Below are 14,302 nucleotides of genomic sequence, written 5' to 3'. Positions count from 1 at the left end.
ACATGACCTAAAGTCAGTTATGATGCTAGACGAAACTTTACTAAATTACCAATTAAAAAGTATTTTTCAATAAACCATTTCAGAAGAAAGAGAGAATCCTCTCTCCCTCCTCTCTGTAGAAACACAAAATTACCAAAAAAAAAAAAAAAAAAAAAAAAAAATTTAAGTTGTTATATTGGAGAGGCAACCAAAGAAAATGTAGCCAACATATAGGATATTATAGAGGTATGTCAGACGGCAATTAACGAAAATTTATGTATTTTTCTGGATTCTGTGATTTTTGAGCTATTTGTCAGCTGCTAAAATCTTATCTGTTGTGATTTATTTTCTCATTACAAATAAACCTTCATGTTTATACCTGCATTTGTTAGCTACTGGTACAGTACTGCTGTGTAACATATGGCCCCCAAACTCAGCGGCTTACAAGTATTTATTGGCATAGATCTGCAGATCAGCTGGGATGCTTTAGGCCACAGCAGCTGCGAGCTAGGTTATCTAGGCTGGGTCATCTGGATGGCTTTGCTCCCTGTATCCCTCATCTTCCTCCTGGGACCACTGTGCTAACCAGTGAATGCCCTCATGTTGAAAACAACGTACAAAGAAGAAAGACCCAGACTCAGAAGTAACATGCTGTCACTTCCACTCAATCCCATTGGCCAATGCAAGTTACATGGCCAAGGCCAGAGTCAAGAAGAGTAGAAATACACTCTGACACTTTAGTGGCCCAAACTGCAAAGTCATATGGCAAAGATGTAGACCCAAGGAGGGGTGAAGTATTGGGTCCAGTAATGCAATCTCCTGTAGTACCTAATTTTGTACTTAGAATTTTGCAATCTTTTTCATAAAGAGCCCTCCTCACCACACACACACACACACACACACACACACACACACACACGCTCAGACACACACACTTATATAAACCTCAGGCTTTCGCAAAACCTGGATCTGTCCCTGCTGGCTACACTCTTTAGGGTGCCTGCTTTAATAACAAACACTGCAAAGAAGAGCTTCATGAGTAATTTTTTCTGAGCTCACAAGTTTATTATGAAAACTCTGCAGTGCTCTTGTGCAATAAAACATCACTTTACAGGAAGGGGCAAAAACAGCTCTGTTCAAAACCACTCACTAGGTTCTGACAATAACGAAGAATGGCATGGGGCTCAGATTTGAGAAGGCGACAAACTGAGTGCAGGCAAGACTTATAATTAAATTAAATGGTATCCCTGAAAATAAACAGAACGATTTCAAAACCCTTAAGTAGAGGGGAGGGCTTGGCATTTATTTTTTTTAATTTCATTAAGTTCCAGTGATCCAGTGATTGTTTTCTGCTACCCCTATGTACAGTCATGCTGAGTAAAGCTATAGCTAGATGGAGGTTAAATTGTATTCACAAAGTGAATTTACATCTTATTATCTGCGGTCTCTCAAAGAAAGCAAAAGTAACTGCAAACACCATGTTGCTCCAGCATACAATGAACTGGTTTATTCTAAAGTGATCACGGCTTGGTGACAAAAAGCTTTGTATTTTTATATGGCACAGCTTTTGGTCCATGTGAAAACAAATTTTTTGAATGTTAACTATTTTCTGACACTTTGGAGTTACTGTTGCTGTCCCCATTTCCATTAAGTCAATATACAATTCATGGCAATCCTGTTCAAATTTAAAATTCTTTTTCTTTTTCTTTTCTTTTTTTTTTTTTTTGAGATGGATTTTTGGTCTTGTCTCCCAGGCTGGAGTGCAATGGCACGATCTCGGCTCACTGCAACCTCCGCCTCCTGGGTTCACGCGATTCTCCTGCCTCAGCCTCCCCAGTAGCTAGGATTACAGGTGCATGTCACCATGCCCGGCTAATTTTGTGTTTTTAGTAGATTTTAGTGTATTTTGTATTTTTAGTAGATTTTAGTGTATTTTATATTTTAGTTTCACCATGTTGGCCAGGCTGGTCTTGAACTCCTGACCTCAGGTGATTCTCCCGCCTTGGCCTCCCAAAGTGCTGGGATTACAGGCGTGAGCCACCATGCCCAGCTTAAAATTTCATTACAGGAAGTAATCTGGGGTACAGTGAGTAACATGTGGCTTGCCTCTGTGAGGTGCTGGGTCATACTGCAAAAAAAGAGTATTTTAGAGTATTATCAAGTTCCATGATTGCAGTGTGATTACCACAATGATAGCAATAGTTTGGAGTACTGAAGATGGCTACTACATTCCAGTCATGACACCAGTTATGTCCCACCATCACCAGCTGGTGAGCTCTAGACACCAACCTGAGGCCACTGGCATGATTAAATGTCTCAGAAGTATCTTGCCCAAAGGTGTAACCATCTCCTCAAAGAGATATACCCCAGCCACCATGGTCATCTGGATCTGAGTATAGCAAGTCACCCATTGGACCCTCATGGGGAATTTTCTGTAGGCAATTCAGTGTTCTGATGTGATGCGGTGTATCTACAGATGGCGACAGGCCACCATGGAGACAGAAGAGCTGCCCATCCACCAAGGCAGTGAGAGGAAGATGGCCTGTAAAGGCCGGGCATGGCGGCTCATGCCTGTAATCCCAGCGCTTTGGGAGACCAAAGCAGGTGGATCACTTATGCCCAGGAGTTCAAGACCAGCCTAAGCAACATGGTGAAAAACTCATCTCTACAAAAAAATACAAAAAATTAGCCGGGCATGATGGTGCACACCTGTAGTCCCAGCTACCTGGGAGGCTGAAGTAGGAGGCTCACTTGGGCCAGGGAGATTGAAGCTGCAGTGAGCCATCTTTGTGCCCTTGGACTCCAATCTGGGTGGCCCAGTCTTTGAAAAAAAAAAATCTGGAAAATATTTCTAAACATTTGCATTTCCATGTTTTCTTAAACACTCTTCATAAGAACCATAAACTTGTGTGATCTGCCTGCTCTCATGATTCCTTGGAAGAATGGTGACACATTCATGGTAAGAAACCTTAAGAGCTAGGAGCAGCATAACTATTTCAATTGAATAATATCCTCTGTCAATATAATCTCCTGTAAACAAGTAATTTGTATCTGGTAATTTTCTATTAATTTTTTTTTGAGACAGGATCTGGCTATATTGCCCAGGCTGGTCTTGAACTCCAGGACTCAAGCAATCCATCTGCCTTGGCCTCTGAAAATGCTAGGATTACAGGTGTGAGCCACCACATCCAGCCTGTATCTGTATCTGGTAATTTTCTATTTTTGTTTTTGTTTTTGTTTTTTTTTTTTTGAGACGGAGATCTCACTCTATCACCCAGGGTGGAGTGCAGTGGCACGCTCTCAGCTCACTGCAACCTCTGCCTCCCAGGTTCAAGTGATTCTCCTGCCTCAGCCTCCTGAGTAGCTGGGAAGCTAATTTTTGTATTTTTAATAGAGACAGGGTTTCACCATGTTGGCCAGGCTGGTCTCCAACTCCTGACCCCAAATGATCCGCCCGCCTCAGCCTCCCAAAGTGCTAGGATTACAGGCGTGACCCATCGTGCCCGGCCATCTGGTAATTTTCTAAACAGTTCCATGAGAACATGAAATTGCCCATGCTTATCTCCAGAGACAGTGACTGGACACCAAACCTCTTGTGCATTGGATTCTTCTGTCAGGATTTCTTTAGCCTCCTTGCAGAGGCTCTTGACCTGGGACTTGGATAGCTACTTTCTCTGGTTCAGCTGCTTGATCCACTGGTCCAGCTCCTTGAAGAACACCTCATCCATGATGCCACCTGCCTGAGCTGGCTGCTGCACATGGGCCACATGCATCTGTGGCCACTGACAGTTGCTTGGTGCTGCTGCTGGCCCACGGACTCTCCACAGTGCTCGGCCAACAACTACTGTGTCTCTTCCCTACTCACTCTGGCTCCAGAGCTTGGTTCTCTGAAATCGTGAGTATTTCGAAATACTTGAAACAACAAAGTTCAATTGAGTTCAAAGTCCACTTACATCATTTCAAGCAATTTCATTCATTCATGCCAGAAAAGCAAGTACTGTTAGAGTCTTCCATTAAAATTTCAATTTCATTTTAAAATTTTGCGCAGGAATTTTGTGTAGCTGTTTCAAACACAAAATCTAAAAATTGATGTGCACAGAAGGAAGCTCAGATCTCTAAATAAAACTTTTGAAAAGATTTTATTTGGAAGTATTTACAAATTCAACATTTAATATCTTTGCTAATTATTTTTCAGGGGTATCCCAGGCCCATGAAATTAGATGATTATAATCCTTGGTTTATGGTACATTCTTTTTTTTTTTTTTTTTTTTTTTTTGAGACAGAGTATTTTACTATGTCACCCAGGCTGGAGTGCAGTGGTGCGATCTCAGCTCACTGCAACCTCCGCCTCCTGGGTTAAAGTGATTCTCCTGCCTCAGCCTCCCGAGTAGCTGGGATTACAGGTGCACGCCACCACGTCCAGCTAATTTTTTTTTGTATTTTTAGTAGCGATGGGGTTTCACTACGTTGGCCAGGCTGTTCTCAAGCTCCTGACCTCAAGTGATCTGCCTGCCTCAGCCTCCCAAAGTGCTGGGATTACAGGCATGGGCCACCACGCCCCGGCAATGGCACATTCATAACAGGTCCAGGGCCAGCATGGTGGCTTATGCCTGTAACCCTAGCAATTTAGGAGGCTGAGGCAGGAGGATGGCTTGAGCCCAGGAGTTCAAGACCAGCCTGGGCAACATAGGGAGACCCTGTCTCTACAAAATGTAATAACAAATTAGTTGGGTGTGTTGGCATGAGCCTATATTCCTAGCTACATGTGAGGCTGAGATGGAAGGATTGTTTGAACCCGGAAGTTCGAGGCTGAAGTGAGCTGTGATTGTGCCAATGTGCTCCAGCCTGGGTGACAAAGTGAGACCCTGTCTCTAAAAACACTTTGTCTCTGAAAAAAAAAGAAAAAAGAAAAGAAAAAAAAAGAGGCCAGGCCTGGTAGTGGCTCATGCCTATAATTCCAGCACTTTGGGACACCAAGGTAGGAGGATTGCTTGAGGATTTTGAGACCAGCCCAGGCAACATAGTGAGATCCTCACCTCTACAAAAAATAGAAAAAATTAGCTGGGCGTAGTGTCACAGGCCTGTAGTCCTAGATACCTGGGAGGCTGAGGTGGGAGGATAGCTTGAGCCTGAGAGGTTAAGGCTGCAGTGAGCCATGATTGTGCCACTGCTCTCCAGCCTGGGGCACAGAGCAAGACCACTTCTCAAAAACAAACAAATAATAATAATGTAACATCTCACCCCAAACCAAAGCTAGTACCTTGACTTTTTAGGTACAAATAACCATACGTGCATCCCCTGCAGCATGGATCCTGGACATTTTGCTTTTGTGGGCCTCTTCCTAAACACACATATACACGTGCACAAAAATATATATGTATACCAGATGTGTACAAAAATATATATGTATACGTATATTTTATGATTGCATTGGTAATAAAGAATATGTTGTTATATAGTAAAACATTTTCTTTGAACTAAAAAGTTCATTAGTTTCTTCTGATTAAAAAGATAATAATGGCCGGGTGCGGTGGCTCACTTCTGTAATCCCAGCACTTTGGGAGGCTGAGGCTGGTGGATCATGAGCTCAGGAGTTCGAGACCAGCCTGGGCAACATAGCGAGGCCCCCATCTTTACAAAAAATACAAAAATTAAAAATTGGTCAGGCATGGTGGCACGTGCCTGTAGTTCCAGCTACTCGGGAGGCTGAGGCACGAGAATCGCTTGAACCAGGAGGCAGAGGTTGCAGTGAGCTAAGATAGCACAACTGCACTCCAGCCTGGGCGACAGAGTGAGACTCTGTCTCAAAAAACAAAACAAAACAAAACAAAAAACACATTTTCATGGACCCCTAAAAGTATTTTGGGCCCTAGGCACGGTGCCTGTGGTGCTTCATGGATGAGTCAGCCTTCCTTCCCTGGCACCAGGTCCCCATCAGCCTGGGTCCTGTCTGCTCACCATTCTCGTTTTCCTTGTTATAATTTCTTGCAATAATATGTATTCCTTAAGAGTACATTTTTGGTTATAGCACAACTTATATGTTTCAAATGGACCAAAATTAGTATCATTTACGGTATCTTAAGATAAATTTCCTTTGAATGAGCTTCTTTTCCTGTACTTTGAGGTCTACGAGATGTATCTAGAAAACTTACTACTGTGGAAAATGAAGTCGTTTAAAGCAAACTCCAGGGGGAAGGAAAAGGGCCTGTGGTTTTCCTTTTGGATAATTGCTGTAATGCTGTCCTTCAGGCAGCTGAGGGAGTTTCATGTTTTCACTAGACATCTTTAGGCGCTGAAGCTCTTGCAGGACAACTTTGATGTTATATGGATTCTGCCATTTTGCTAGCACTAATAAGGTTCTTGGTCCACCACTCCATTAGAACTACTAACTCCATTCTTATTAATTTTTGTTACAAATCTTACAAACGGAGGTGCTGTGGAGTATTTAGGTCCATATTCTATTTTTGTAGCTGCATATTCTGTTTTCATAAATTGGCTACCATCTTGTGTTGCTGTTGCTCAAAGGCTAAAAAGAGTACTTTTAATGTTAGTCATTTTTAACTTCGCGAAATAATATAATCTTTTTTTTTCCCCTGATACGGAGTCTTGCTCTGTCACTCAGGCTGGAGTGCAGTGGCACAATCTCAGCTCACTGCAACCTCTGCCTCCCGGGTTCAAGCGATTCTCCTGCCTCAGCCTCCCGAGTAGCTGGGATTACAGGTGCACACCACCACGCCCAGCTAATTTTTTGTATTTTTAGTAGAGACTACGGGGTTTCACTATGTTGTCCAGGCTGGTCTCGAACTCCTGACCTTGTGATCCGCCCACCTCAGCTTCCCAAAGTGCTGGGATTACAGGCGTGAGCCACTGTGCCCAGCCTATAATCTTTTGAGAACTACTTTTCTCACTTACTATTAGATTGGCAAGATTAATTCACATCTGAGGCATGTCCCTGCAGTTCATTCATCTTGATTGCTGTCTATTGTGTACCATACATGAGCGTACCAAGGTCTATTCATCACTGTCCTATCCCATTTAGCATAGGGTGTGTTTTCATCCTTTCCTACAGGAAAAAAACAACCCCAATACTTCAATGGCTTGTTGTAGCAAACGTTTATTTCTAGTTCTCATTCTGTGAGGCCAAGAGTCAGCTGCAGCTCTCCTAGGAAAGGGTCTTTTTCCAACGAAGAGGCCTAGCAAGGTGAAGAGGGAATTAATAATTATGAGCAAATGCAACTGATCCCAGATGGTTTCCAGTTTTACTGAATGGACAGTGCAGCTAGGGTAAAACTGCTGGGTCATAAGCTATAAGAATGTTTGGTTTTAGAAGATTATGCCAGACCTTTCCATAATGGTGTCACCAATTTAAATTTCCACCAGCAATATGCAAGAGATCCTGGAGCTCTACATCCTTCCAACACTCCATATTATGAAACTTTAAACTGTCGCAAATTGAAGGGATGTAAAATGGTGTTTCACTGAGCCTTGGTTTGTGTTTTCCTGATCACTAACAACGTTCGACATCTCTTTAAACTTACTGGCTATATGTGTTTCTTCTTCTCTTAAATGCCTGCTTGGCCAGCCATGGTGGCTCACGCCTGTAATCCCAGCACTTTGGGAGGCTGAGGGGGGTGGATCACCTGAGGTCGTGAGCTCGAGATCAGCCTGACCAACATGAAGAAACCCCGTCTCTACTAAAAATACAAAAACTTAGCCGGGCGTGGTGGCGCGTGCCTGTAATCCCAGCTACTCGGGAGGCTGAGGCAGGAGAATCACTTGAACCCGGGAGGTGGAGGTTGCGGTGAGCCGAGATTGTGCCATTGCACTCCAGCCTGGGCAACAAGAGCGAAACTCCATCTCAAAACAAACAAACAAACAGAAAACTCCTGCTCATACCTTTTGTGTCCATTTTTCTTTCTTACTGAATTGTAGAAGTTTTTTTTTTTTTTTTTTAAGGGGCTTGCTCTGTCCCCTAGACTAGAGTGCAGTGGTATGATCATGGCTCACTGTAGCCTTGACCTCCCTGGGCTCAGGTGATCCTCCCACCTCAGCCTCCCGAGTAGCTGGGACCACAGGCAGTCCACCTATATTTTCTACTAATAGTTTTAAAGTTTTATTTTTAAAATTTAAGTCCTTAAAACATCTAGTGCAGATCTTTGTTTATGTTGTGAAGTAATTTTTCCAGCTCTGTTTATTGGCCCATCCTCCCTTTCTTCACTGTGATATGCCACTCCTGCCGCATATATATACCATATATATGTGGATCTGATTCTGGTCTCTCTACTCCTTCTCAGGGGTCAATGTGTCTGTCCCTACGTGGATACCGTACTGTCTTAATGGCTGTAGCTTCATCGTGGGTCCTGATTCTTGGCAGGGGTGATGAACCCTGCCCCACTCCACCCCCACTACTCTGCCCAGTAACAGGGAGAAGCACCCTCTGCTGGCTCTGCTCCTTCCAAATAAGTGGCCTCAGGCATACTGTCTATTTCCCTTTTGAATCTTGGTATTCTTGTGCATAAACCAGGGAGTAATGATTCTACCTCATAAGAATGTTCTGAGCATCCAATAAGACTGTACATAAATAAAGCTTCTGGCACAGCGCCTATTTGTTGGGCCTGAATGTTTGTGAAATGGGGTCCAGAGACGTTCAATGACGTGCTCAAGGTCACAGGACCAGACCCACAATATGCTGTCTTCTCACTGCTGAGCTTCAAAGACCATTTCCAGACAAGTTAGCCTTCTCAAGAGTCTCTCTTCCATTTTCTTCACTTCCAGAAAAAAACAAAGGTAAGAAAGAAAGAAAGAAAGCAAAGCAAAGCAAAGCAAAGCAAAGAAAGAAAAGAATCCATTTCCAAAAGCTCACAGCATACCACAGTTCCCAATGACTGCATCTTTTTTGGCTTTTTCTTATCTAATGGGAACAGAATGAACTGGATCAGGGCTTCTCTAACAATGTTGGAGAGGAAGTCAGGTTTATTTAAAATTTAACTTCTTTTGGCTCTGTTACCACTGGCCTTGGCTGAGCCATGGCTCGAGGGCATCTGAAAGCAATGAGATCCGGGCATGGTTTCCAGGAGAGTCCCTGGGAGCAAGTTCAGTGTCCCTGAACTTGTCATCATGAAAATTGCAGTGGCCTTGAGGGTTAATCACTGAAGTTAGCATGTAAAGCTGGGTCTGCATCTGTGTTGTTCCCTCTGTCTCTCCTGATCCCACACAGCCAAGACACAGAGCAGGTGCGCAGTGTGGAATAAACAAAGGAAAGTGGGCAGAAAGATTTACAGTCACCTTGAGGAGACGGTTTTACCTCATTGTAGAGACATTAACAGAGCCAAAGAAAGGGTGTGCAGCTTCTCAGGAGATTTGTTGCTATTATAGTGAGAAAGGTTTGGAAAAGATTATGAGCATGTTCAAAGTTACGATAATTAAAGCGTGTTAGCTCAGAAACTGAAGACAAAGAAGTAGAGTGGAATTGAATTCACAAATAGACCTAAACACATAAGAAAATCTGGTGTATGATAAGGGTGGCATTTCACATATGTAAGGGGAAACTACATGTTGATGAGACATCTGGAAAAAAACCAAACTGAATCTCTAACTTACTGCATGCACTGAAATAAATTCCAGATGGATTAAGTATGCATTGGTAAAAAACAAAACCATAAACATGCTAGAAGAAAATATCAGAGAAGGTTTTCCTAATCATGAAGTGGAGAAAATCTTTCTAAAATATGACACAAATCCCAGAAGTTATCAAGGAAAAGATGGACAGATCTTACTACATAAATATTTTTAAACTTCTGTAGGGGGAAAAAGCATATGCAAGGCAAATGACAAACACTAAATTATAAAAAATACTGATTTGCTTTCCACATGGCAGATGAGAGCTAATAACCTGATATGCAAAGACCTCCTACAAATCAACTTAAAAAAAAAAAAGTACAGGCTGGGTGCAGTTGCTGACGCTTGTAATCCCAGCACTTTGGGAGGCCAAGGTGGGCAGATCACAAGGTCAGGAGTTTGAGACTAGCCTGGCCAACATGGTGAAACCCCATCTCTACTGAAGTTACAAAAAATGAGCCCAGTGTAGTGGCACACACCTGTGACCCCAGCTACTTGGATGGGTGAGGCAGGAGAATCACTTGAACCTGGGAGGTGGAGGTTGCAGTGAGCCGAGATCACGCCATTGTACTCTAGCCTGGGCAACAGGGTGAGACTCTGCCTCAAAAAAAAGAAAATTAATTAATTATTTTAAAATATTTAAAAAGTACAAAGGAAGGAAGAAAACCATGAGTAAGAAAAATATAATCAGGCGTGGTGGCTCACACCTGTAATCCCAACACTTACAGAGGCCTAGGCGGGTGGTTCAGTTGAGGTCAGTAGTTTAAGACCAGCCTAGGTAACATGGTAAAACCCTGTCTCTACCAAAAATACAAAAATTAGCCAGGCATGGTGGTGGGTGCCTGTAGTCCCAGCTACTTGGGAGGCTGAGGCAGGGGAATCACTTGACCCTGGGAGGAGGAAGTTGCAGTAAGCCAAGATCACACCACTGCACTCCAGCCTGGGCAATAGAGTGAGACTCTGTCTCAAAAAAAGAAAAGAAAAGAAAAATAGACAAACGACATGGGAAAATACACTTTATAGAAGATGACATTCAAATGGCCAATCAACTCAGGAAGAGATGTTTGACTCCACAGAAATCCAAATGAAAACAACAATGGGATAATATATTTCATGTATCAGACTGCAAAAATTAAAAGGCACCCAGTGTCGGGGAGAGTGTCAGTTGGTCTCTCATCACTCCTGGGGCAAATGCAAATTGCAATATTATTGTTGGAAAGAAATTCATCTATTTCATCAGAACTTTATATTTATGTGCCCTTTGATCAAATCCATTCCACCTTTGAGAATTTATTTTATTGAAATAATGGCAAAAGTGAGCAAAGAGAAATATATAGCGGTTCTTTGCAGCATTGTTTATAATAACAAAAGACAGGAATTGCATGTGTATCACCAGAGAATTGGGTACTTCATGGTGTGTCCATACTATACAGCTGATAAAAAGAATGAGGGAGATCCATCTACACCTGCCAACATGGAAATTAGTTCTCCGTTTGGAAGACAAAGCAATTTGAATAACAGGTATATTGTATATCTATAAGATATATTATTATATAGATAACATGTTATAACAGGTATTTTTATATGTTTAATATTATATATATATATATATATACTTTTTTTTTTTGAGACAGAGTCTTGCTCTAACCTTCAGGGTGGAGTGTAGGGGTGCGATCTCAGCTCACTGCAACCTCCATCTCCTGGGTTCAAGCGATTCTCATGCCTCAGGCTCCCAAGTAGCTGGGATTACAGGCGCGTGCCATCACACCCAGCTAATATTTTGTATTTTTAGTAGAGACAGGGTTTGACGGAGTTTCACCATGTTGGCTAGGCTGGTCTCAAACTCCTGACCTCAGGTGATCCACCCTCCTCAGCCTCCCAAAGTGCTGGGATTACAGGTGTGAGCCACCACGACCGGCCTAATATTTTATTATATTTTTATTTATATTTTGAAAATGATCTCTTGGCCAGGCGCAATGGCTCATGCCTGTAATCCCAGCACTTTGGGAGGCCAAGGTGGGTGGATTACCTGAGGTGACGAGTTCTAAGACCAGCCTGGCCAACATGGCAAAACCCCGTCTCTATTAAAAATACAAAAATTAGCTGCGCATGGTGGCACGTGCCTGTAATCCCAGCTACTCGGGAGGCTGAGGCATGAGAATGGCTTGAACCAGGGAGACGGAGGTTGCAGTGAGCCGAGATCACGTCATTGGAGTCCAGCCTGGGCAACAAGAGTGAAACTCCGTCTCAAAAAATAAAAAAATAAAAAAGAAAGACAATAATCTCTCTAGCTCTTTCCACATATATTTGTATATAAAAACACATACACATATGTAGCTATATGATTATAATATCTATTATGTATACCTGGAAATTAACATACTAAAGTGTTAACAGTGAGACAGATTGAAGGCAAAGATTGAAATTCATTTTATTTCTCTATCACTGAAATTTTTTTCATTGAGCACATTACTACATTTGTAACAATGTTAAAAATCATCTTTATTAAAAATTATTTTAAGGTCAAGGCAGATGGATCACTTGAGGTCAGGAGTTTGAGACCAGTCTGGCCAACATGGTGAAACCCCATTTCTACTAAAACTACAAAAATTAGCTGGGCATGGTTGCGCGCACCTGTAATCCCAGCTACTCGGGAGGCTGAGGCAGAATTGCTTGAACCCGGGAGGCAGAAGTTGCAGTGGACCGAGCTCCCACCACTGCACTCCAGCCCGGGCAGTAGAGCAAGTCTTCGTGTCAAAAAAAAAAAAAAAATTATTTTAACTGATGTTATGGTTACTAAAAGTCGGCCTGGAAGGACAGATGACTCCCAGACTGCTAACAAATAGGGTTTTCTCCCGGACCGCGTTTCCCTCCCCGGGCTATTAGAGGTTTCCCACCAAGACTCCTGGCTTCCTTTTCAGAGCCAAGAGAGCCAAAGGGGCCCTTGTGTTGCCCAGGGCTCACTGGGGCATAGTAAACATGCCCTAAATACAGTGCAGTCCCACCCTTAACAGTAAAGCTACCCTATCCAGCAGCCCTTTCGCAGAGTGCGGGAATAGCAGCCTCCCCTTCCCACCCCATACTGGTGAGCTTCCCTAGGGCAGACACCAGGGCTAACTGTTGTCTGTATTCCTAGCAGCCAGCACAGATAATATTACTCGAACTAATTTATTAACACAAACACAGACTAACACAACTCGCCCACCAGGCAGATGGCGAAGCCTGGCTATAAAACTGGCACAAGGAAGAGAGAAAATTGATTAGCAATGAGTCATGAATGGCAGGAAAGCATGAAGGAGAACAGGCAGATACACGAAGTCTGTCTACCAGCTGGTCCTTTTTTAAAAAGGGAGGAGGCAGACAGTGCCCCCTACAGGGCTAATGGAAATGGCATCTGCCCTTTTTAGGAAGGAGGGCAGAGGTAGGTAGGGTTGGAGGGGTGGGGAGGTGGGTGCGGGCTATGCTGTATTCTATACTGCAATGCCAGTGAGTGAGACTGTAGATCATGTTGCCACTGATGACATCTGGTGGAAACGGCATTTGTGGTGGAGATAACTTAATAACATAGCATGTGCGGCACTGTGCTACAGCCCACAAGAAATGGAAAGAATGGCAAGAAGTACTTGTTTGTCCCTGTGTCCCCAGCACCAGGGGCCTGGCACAGAGCAGGGGCTCACTAGAAGCTTGAGAAGGAAGGAAGCCAGGGAGTGAGGTAAGGAGGGAGGGCAAAGGGAGGAGATAGGGAAAATGACGCAAGGACCAAGGAGCTCTTTTCTTATTTATTTTATTTTATTTTTTCTTTTCTTTTTTTTTCTTTTCTTTTTTTTTTTTTTTTTTTGAGACAGGGTCTTGCTCTGTCACCTAGGCTGGAGTGTACCAGTGCAATCACGGCTCATAGCAGCCTTTACCTCCTGGGTTCAAGCTATCCTCCTGCCCCAGCCTCCCAAGTAGCTAGAACTACAGGTGTGTGCTGCCACACCCAGCTAATTTTTAAAAAATATTTTGTAGAACCATGGAATACTATGCAGCCATAAAAAAGAATGAGATCAGCTGGGCATGGTGGCTCATGTCTGTACTTACTCCCAGCACTTTGGGAGGCCGAGGTGGGCAAATCATGAGATCAGGAGTTCAAGATCAGCCTACCCAATATGGTGAAACCCCATCACTACTAAAAATACAAACAATTAGCTGGGCGTAGTGGTGGGCACCTGTAATCCCAGCTACTCGGGAGGCTGAGGCAGGAGAACCACTTGAACCTGGGAGGCAGAGGTTGCAGTGAGCTGAGATCGCGCCACTGCACTCCAGCCTGGGCGACAAAGTGAGACTGCATTTCAAAAAAAAAAAAAAAAAAAGAGAGATCATGTCCTTTGCAGGGACATGGATGGAGCTCAAAGCCATTATCCTCAGCAAACTAATGCAGAAACAGCAAACCAAATACTGCATGTTCTCACTTACAAGTGGGAACTGCATTATGTTAACACATGGACACATATGGGGGGGCAACAACACACACTAGGACCTGTCGGAGGGTGGGAGGTGGGAGAAGGGAGAGCATCAGGAAGAAAAGCTAATGGAAGCTGGACTTAATACCTGAGTGATGGGATGATCTGTGCAGGAAACCACCATGGCACACGTTTACCTATGTAACAAACCTGCACATGCTGCACCTGTATCCCTGAACTTAAAATAAATGTTGGAAATTAAA

The 14,302-nt window shown here is 43.3% G+C and overlaps 1 pseudogene; it reads right to left on the bottom strand.

The window, feature by feature from the left end:
* Nucleotides 1–1,208: 1,208 nt before the first annotated feature.
* Nucleotides 1,209–4,029, bottom strand: LOC100987548 (serine/threonine-protein phosphatase 2A catalytic subunit alpha isoform-like; annotated as a pseudogene).
* Between the last annotated feature and the right edge of the window lie 10,273 nt (nt 4,030–14,302).

The sequence above is a fragment of the Pan paniscus genome, chromosome 1, assembly GCF_029289425.2.
Source record: "Pan paniscus chromosome 1, NHGRI_mPanPan1-v2.0_pri, whole genome shotgun sequence".
Taxonomy (NCBI): domain Eukaryota; kingdom Metazoa; phylum Chordata; class Mammalia; order Primates; family Hominidae; genus Pan; species Pan paniscus.
This window is presented reverse-complemented; position numbering and strand designations above follow the sequence as displayed.